General features: G+C 36.9%; 1 non-coding gene across 1 annotated transcript; it reads left to right on the top strand.

Annotated features, from left to right (window-relative positions):
* Nucleotides 1-2,767: 2,767 nt before the first annotated feature.
* Nucleotides 2,768-2,874, top strand: LOC127124438 (small nucleolar RNA R71). Its single transcript, XR_007803927.1, has one exon. It is a non-coding gene; the product is annotated as a small nucleolar RNA R71 (small nucleolar RNA).
* Nucleotides 2,875-8,369: the final 5,495 nt, after the last annotated feature.

Genomic DNA, 8,369 nt, shown 5'->3' with positions numbered 1-8,369 from the left:
AGAATAGCCTTGTTACGGATCATCACCATATATGTGTTATCATCCACATAAATCATACCTTGATGCACAAGGGCGTTCATATCAACCGTATTCCTTCCCTCAATAATAATTTCCTCAGCCAAGTTAAACTCAAACCAGAGGTGCTCATCAATTTGGGTAATCATACCCCCCACCAAAATGCCTCTAATGGTCGCGTGAGGAACCTTTCCCAAATAGTTGGTCGTAAATATGGAGGCATTAAGAATACCATTATTAGTCATGTAAAACAAAAAGAAAATCTCCTTTTGGGAGGCCAAACTGGTATTATCGCCTCTCCCAAACAAGTTAAAAGCAAGCGCCTATTGAGCGTATCAGAAGCACGAGTTTTGGATGGTGGAGGCTTTCGCCCTCGCGATGGTATAAAAGCAGCCGCCAGAAATAGAATGCTAAAAGCTCTTAATGCAATAATATTTTGGGACATCTCCCGACCCATAGATAAGCAATTAGAGGATGTGTCCCAACTCTTCCACACTCAATTCTTGGTTTTGGTTAAAGATACGAAACTTGAGAGTACCATAGTAGTACCTTATGTCGTCAATCCACTTCTTTTGCAATTTCAAGTCTGATGTGCTTAAAAATTCAAGGGTGATGCGCTCATAGGTTGTCGCTTCCCTTTGCATGAAATCGAGCAACCCTATAGAGTGTAACATTCTATCTACTTTGGCTTTAAGACCAAGGGGTAAAGAGAATGCTTTCACACATGTACCTCAACGGCGTGATTTTCTGCTTGATGAGAGTGGAGTATCGCTTATCTTGAGAGTCGTCCTCAAAGACAATGTTGTAAGGTTGGAGGATCTAGTGATTCCTCTCTTATGAGGCCTTGATGATTCTACTACTTGCTCTCCCTTATCGTTCCTCTTAGGTGCCATTATTAGTTGAAGTCAAAAAGTTCAAAGTGAGAGTTTTGAATTTTTGTGACCGGAAGTATGACCATGGTGATGGTTGATGAAGGTTTCGTGAAGGTGGTTTAGGATTTGGGGTTAGGAAGTGGTCAAAGGTGAGAGATTTTTATTGGGTGACAATGGAGGATTTGAATATTATGGAAGTGGAAGAATGAAGGACGTGATAGGTTTAGAGAGAGAATGTTTTTGATAATGAGATTTAGAAATCAGATTATTGGGCTTTTTAAATGTGAGTAAATGGTGATGATTGGGTGAGATAAAGGTGGATGGGTCCCCAAAAAATTTGAAAAAATTTGAATCCTTGGTCTGCATACCTTGCTACGGCACGTAGCATCTGCTACAACCACCAGTAGCAAGACGCTAGTTCCCATATGGTAATTTGGTCTTTTAGGGTTTTAAGGGTGAGGGGATGTTATGGCCTGTAGCAAGGAATCAAGCTAACGATAGACCCTAGATCCCAAAGTTCTCTCTCAAAGTCCATGGTGTCTATTTTACAATGGATAAATAAACTTTATGGATCTTTGAGCTTAGGGATAACCATATTTTTGGATCACAACACTGCTATCAAGAGTCATAGCCATAGTTTCATGGTCATATGTCTTCCTCTTATTGGAAAGAATCTCTTTTAAGAACTTAACATAAGAGAACATTTAAACTAGTGCATCGGTGAAAGGAACATTAAGGTGGATCATTTTGAGAAGTTCCACGAACTTTTTAAACTGGGCTTCCACTTTGGATTTTACAAGCCTTTGTAGGAAAGGAACAGTGGGTTTGTAGAGAGGAGGAGCAACATAGGGTGCTTCCATCTCAACCTCTTCAACATCCTTTCAGGCGGTGTTTGCACACTCTCTTAAACCTCTCTCTCTCTCTCTCTCTCTCTCTCTCTCTCTCTCTCTCTCTCTCTCTCTCTCTCTCTCTCTCTCTCTCTCTCTCTCTCTCTCTCTCTTACACACACACATGCACTAGAACTACCCACTTGCTTATCATTACAAGTTGTCACAACCTCCAAATGTCCCTTGGGATTTTGCTCGGGTTTCCCCAGAAATGATCCGGAAGGGACGAAGGTAGAAGCTTGTTATTGAGCCACTTGGGGATTTTGAGTCTCCAATATTTTGGTATGGGTGGAAACATTATCAATTTAGTGGTTAACTGCCTAAGTGCCTCATTGGTGAGGAGGTTTTAATTTCTAAATTCATTGTTTTGACGGGTTTGCGTCATCACGAAGTTTTCCACCAAAAGTTCTAAGTTGGATTCCTTAGGCTCAGTTGGTATAGATTTTGGAAACCCAATGATCATATGGCTTGCCGAGGGTTATTTTTCCTATAAGAGAAATTTAGGCGGTCTCGCAACCCTAGGCTACATGTGTTAGAATACATATTATTCCACTTTTTGTTGTTCACAAATTTGGCATTTTATTAAGTGGATCCTCCGACGAGGATCATTTGGAAATCTCTATCAGTGTGTCCATTAACTCCACATATATCACAGTAGAGAGTGTCGGGGATAACATAAGCAACAGGGGCAGGAGTAACAAGTGTAGAAGGTGTGATTCAAAAACTATATATCTTTTGGTAAAGGCCATCCACATTTGCATTCATATGGTCAAATGCATTTACCTCGTAAAAACCACCGGTCTTAGGGGTTGAACTAGCGGAAACTTGTCACATGCTTCCCCAAGAGTTATGATACTTTTATATTTCTTTTATCAAGTTCTAGGCTACATCTTGAGGATTATTCACGAGGGCTCTGCCAGAAGCCGCATCTAAGGTCATCCTTGTGGAGTAAAGGAGACTGTAATAAAAGGTATGCATAATCATACATTTCTCATGCCCATGAAAAGGGAACAGTCTTAACAGATCCTTATAATGCTCACATGCGTCAAACAATAATTCTCCATCATCTTGTCTAAAAATATTAATCTCATTCCTAACTTGGGTCGTTTTGCTTGGTAGAAAGTATCGCTCAAGAAAGGTCGTTTTCAACTAAGTCTAAGAAGTAATCAAATTGGCGGGAAAGGATTGAAGCCAAGCCCGCGCACATTATCTTAAAGAGAAAGGGAATAAATGGAGGTGGATAGAATTTTGGTAAAGGCAATTAGCCTTAACAATACCATAGTAATCAACAAATATGGAAATATGAAGGTTGGGGTTTTCAAACGGTAATCCAGAAATTTGATTTTGTTGCACCATACCAATCAAAGAAGGTTTCAATTCAAAATTATTTGTCGCAACCGGCGGGTGCACAACACTATAATGCGGATCTTATTTGGTAGGAATTGCATAATCCTTAAGAGGCTTAGTGTTAACTACTGGATCAACCATAACTTGTTGTCTAAGATTTCAGCATCTCTCACATAAGAAACACTCGATTTCACATACAGGTTCGACTAAATTCCCAACAAAATGAGTTCTTCGCATACAAGAGCAGCGAGAACCACAGCAAAATAAAAACAACAAAATAAATAAAAAAATAAAGCTCTAGTCTATATGGTGATCAAACAAAAATCCAATATTAAACGCAATTGGTCACCGGCAACGGTGCCAATAAACTTGACACGCCGCAAGTGCACGGTTGTGCGTAGTAGTAAAAATTTATCAAACCACATAGACCAATGTTTTAAGTATTGAACTCCATTTTATCGATGTATATCTAGAGGAATCAATAATTTGGGATTTGGTAAAAACAGCTTAAATAAAAAGCACTTATATGAAAACAACTTAATTGAAAAATCACTTAAATCACAATAGAGGAAAACGAAACTTAGGGTTATGGTCCGCACTCTAACACGTTTGTATAATCCAATTCACTTCTGTGACAAGAGTTTCGACACAATTTATAAAAAATAGATAAATATGGGTAATATCTGCTTTCTCCAGTGCGTTAGCCTATCGATGACAAATAATTCGTCTGCTTTCGCATGGCTGGATTTGTTAAAGATTTGTTACTTTTGCTCAACTATAAAACTTTCTCAAATTCATACAAGTGCTTTCATTGTGTTGACGTGTTTTTTTTTAAATTGCACTCTGATGCCGACACATATCCTTTTAGACTATGGTCAGTACCTCAGAACACTTTACTTTCGTACTAGGGTTGGAATGAATGAACTCATGTATTAAAATAAATTTAGACAAGATACTCTCGTAATCGACATGTGACAGGTCATACAAACGGTTATAAGATGATCCCCATAACCCCTAGTCCCTAATGGATTACTCACTTGTGGTGAGGGCAAACACAATAAATTCGATATTCAAAAATGAATTCATAATGCATAATTGAATTAAACAAGCAATTGTAATGAAGACAAATAATAAAACCTGAATTGTTAAGCTTGAATTTATTTCTCCAATGGAGACTTGAGTACATAAACAAATAAAATACGTAAAAACTCTTGAAAAATGAAACTTGGTAACCCTAAACTCATAACCAACTATGAGTTTTTATAGAAAAACCTAAACTTGGCTCAATATCTCTTTAGTCCAATGGTCATTACATCAGAATATATCAATATAAACATGCCAAAGTTCCCAAAATATTTGAATCGGTCTAAAAAGGAGAGAATCAGAAGATGACTCACCCTCCTCCTACAGCTCGTAGCAGCTGCTACGGGTGGCTGTAGCAGGCCCCTGATATTCTATGGAGAGTGAAAAAGTGGGGAAACCCTTTTCCTTTACTGCCATGGGTTGCAGTAGTAGTCCCTTAGATTTTGTATGAGTATTTTTCAACTTTTGACGTTTTTCCATGCTTTGCTCATTTTCGGCCTTTTTTTCACCTTAAACACTCATTAGACAATGAAAATAGTAAAAACACACGATCAAAGCCTAAAATATGATAAATGGAAACAAATTGGACAAAATGTAGTAAAATGCTAAGTAAAAACGACTAGTAAAGACGGTACGAAAACCACTTAACACATCATAGGTATAGAATAGGAGATTTCATCGCTAAACTCCAAACTAGAAAACATGATTCATTCTAAAAGTAATTTGAAAATTAGTTCAAATGTACTTAATGAAAAAATAAATTTTGGTGACATGTGAAGGGAATCAATGTTGGGACAAGCATGAAAGATAAATATAAGAAGATTCTCTCAATGTTGGATCACATGTCCTAGCATTGAGCTCAACATATGGCATCATTATGGTAAATATGGACATACAAGGCTTTGTTATTTAGAATCACTTAAGTTAAAGATCACAGAAAGAAGGGAAGTCCATGCTAAAAAGAAGTGAAAATCGAATGCTACATCAACTGGCTCCATAGCTCACACAAAACACATAAGTTCCTCAAGTAAAGGTTGGTATTTTAATAGTGAAAGTACCACGCACATGGCTAAAGATAAGACAACTCATGAAAATTGAGAAAAGGGGAGAATTAAGGGATCAAGGAAATTGGTTAATCTCGATCAAGAAGAGATTCTACTGAGAAAAGGTTTATCCACCAATATGAACCAGTTGTGTGATCAAAGGTGGAATATGAACTTCAACAAGTCTAAACATTTTGTCAACAACAAAGGTAAAGAAGTTCTTATGAAGAAGGTCGTATCTGAAAAAGACTTCAATGGTTTGCAAGACCTCGGGATTGATAAATTCATTATGTATGAAGAAGAAAGAACAACCAAGACGTTAGATAATATGTTTCAACATTTTTCTCAGGAGTCTGAATTATCTCATGAGGATTGGATCATTAAAGGGAAGTTTGATGGTCAAGCTAGAGGTCCTCCTAATTTTAAACAACCTACAGTGGTTCAGAAGAAGAAGCTGGAGAAGAATATTGGATATGACATAATTCCTTCTTGTGTGCCTAGATGTGTGAATAAGCAACAACATGACATGGTGTTTGGTGAAGCAGAAGATGGTGTGTTAAAGTTCAGTCACAAGGTGCATGTATCCTATATATTTGATCTAGCTAATAATGGAAGTATGAGTAAGGTTCCATTTAGGTTTGTACCTTTGAGAAATCATCATGATATTTTAATGTTTTCTAGAGAAGACATCCAGAAAACAAGATTTAGTAGTCCAAATGGTGATCAAGATGATCCATACATTATGTCCAACATGTTGACAAAGTCTCAAATGCATAAGGAGAATGATGATCAAGTTCATGAGGATATTGAGGCTGATGCAACCAGAGCTAAGGATGGTGGTATGGATAACCATGATCATACTCTGGATGAAGAAATGATAAGCTAGAATGATAGCATTATTCTGGTAGATGATACAAAGAGCAAGGAGTATAGATTGACTACCCCAAAGGATAGGTTTGTTCATATTGAAGAGAATTTAGATGTGGAGCAAGATGCTAATGTCAAAAATCAAGAAACTCTATGATATTTGATGATAAATATGTGAGTATCCATGATTCCCTTTCCCTTCTTGGGGCCATAAGATTAAGTCTAAGACTGACATTTTTTATGAAGTTCAAACTATATCAAATGGATGTGCATAGTGCCTCTTTAAATAGGTAATTAAATGAGGAAGTTATAGAACTCCTTTTTGCCAGCATAATGAGAAACGTCATGGATAATAATTTGAGTAACAACTTTAATAATGTTAATAACTTTGCCAGTGCTGATGAGGGTGTTATTCTTATGAACGAGGATGTTCAACTGCTAAAGGAAGTCATTATGAAAGGAAATGATAAAGATCTCATATGTGTTGTTGACTTGTCAGACAACATGGTGAAACATGTTATTCATCAGACTCAGTTTGACATTGAGTTAAGCATAATAGAAGATGTTAGACATCTTCCTGAATTTCAAGCAAAGCTAATGAAGGATCATACAAATTATAAGGAATATGTTTTCCAAGATGTGACAAACATCTTGAATATCATAGTTGTAACTAAGTCCCCAACTCAGAAGAAGGATGAGCAAGTTGTTATTGGTTACTATAAAGAATCTAGAATGCTTCAATCAAAGTCAGATGTTAAAATAAATGTCTTGGTCATTGTGTTCAACATTCTAACAAGACTGAATGGCAGAATGTTAAAGGGGATATGATTGTCAAAAAAGGATTTGACTTTTGAAGAAGTGGTTCAGCTAATGAAGTGAGTCTGTGTGACAGACAAGGAGAACATCATGATAATAATAATGTCTTGGGTTAACAAGGAGAAAATCAGCGTAATCTTATCTTCTGATGAAGTTGTATACACTACTACAGGGAGTCGCTATAAAAAATACTTTGGATGAAGAAAATGTTGAAGGAGTGTAATATGGTACAAGATGTCATAACATTTGTCTCTAACATTTTCTTTAAGCCATTAGATGTAGTACAGTTTGAAAAAGGGGTCTACATTTGTGATTGCCAATAGCAATCAATGTTAGGGAGTTGTGCTGAAAGAGAAAAAGCATTTTTCTCCCTAAAGATCAATTTGGAACAAAAATTAAGGTGGATTATTTTATATCTCAATGTGATATAGATGGGTTGTCGTTACAAGCAAGAAAGATACGCGTCTTACTTTTCCATACTATCAAATTGTAGATCTCTCTCTTCATTTCAACGTGAATCAAAGTTCTGATGATTCTTCTGGTGGGAGCACACCTGTCAACGAAATTGAGGTTCTCAAGGATGTTATGGATAAGTTGGGGTCCTGGTTAAGTAAGGCCAAGAAAGTTGGAGATGTTAGGAACAACATCAACATTGTTGAACCTTGTGGTGGAACATTAGGCCCTAAGAAGATAATGATCTCAAATATGCATTTTGAGAAGATAAGGAGGTAGAGATTGCAGTTGCATAGCTAATGGAGTCAAGTGACTCAAGTGATTAAGACTCAGATGAGGATAACTTAAATTGTCTTTTAATCTAAGGAGATGATGCTTGGAGACTTCTTCCTGAAGAATTCCTGGTTGTTATCTTTGGTGTTTGGGCCCCAGTTTTTAGGAATTTTTTTCATTTGTAAATGATTTATAACCTCTTTGTACTTATGTACAATAAAACAGATCTAAAATTGTTCATCTTTGGATGTTTTTCTAACTATTCTACTCATGTTTTTGGTTGTGTATGTGCTAACATACTAACCTTACATGGCTGACTTCTGGATGTTATTTTTGGTATACTAACCATTTGCCAAATTATGGGGGGGGGGGGGGGGGGGGGGAAGTGATGGTGTTGTTGAGGTAACATGTGTATTTGTTTAGTACTGACCATCTGGGAAGTGCTAATGTTGTGCTCACATGCTGGAGCATCGGGCAAGACATCTAGCCCTTATAATGTGAGCTTATGTGTTAGTAGATTTTTGCATATCAAGTTTTTAACTACTAACTGTCTGTGTTATGCATGACTAAGTATGTGAATGATTGTATGATAATAATTTTTGGTTAGTATGATTGTATGCTACTAACTCTGAGTTGATTGGGTGTCATGCATGACTAAGTTGTGAATGGTTGCATGACTGTCTGGTGGTTTCTATAGCACTATTTTGTGTGGA

The sequence above is a fragment of the Lathyrus oleraceus genome, chromosome 2 (assembly GCF_024323335.1).
Source record: "Lathyrus oleraceus cultivar Zhongwan6 chromosome 2, CAAS_Psat_ZW6_1.0, whole genome shotgun sequence".
Lineage (NCBI taxonomy): Eukaryota > Viridiplantae > Streptophyta > Magnoliopsida > Fabales > Fabaceae > Lathyrus > Lathyrus oleraceus.
Note: the sequence above shows the minus strand (reverse complement) of the source record. Positions and strands in the feature narration are given on the sequence as shown.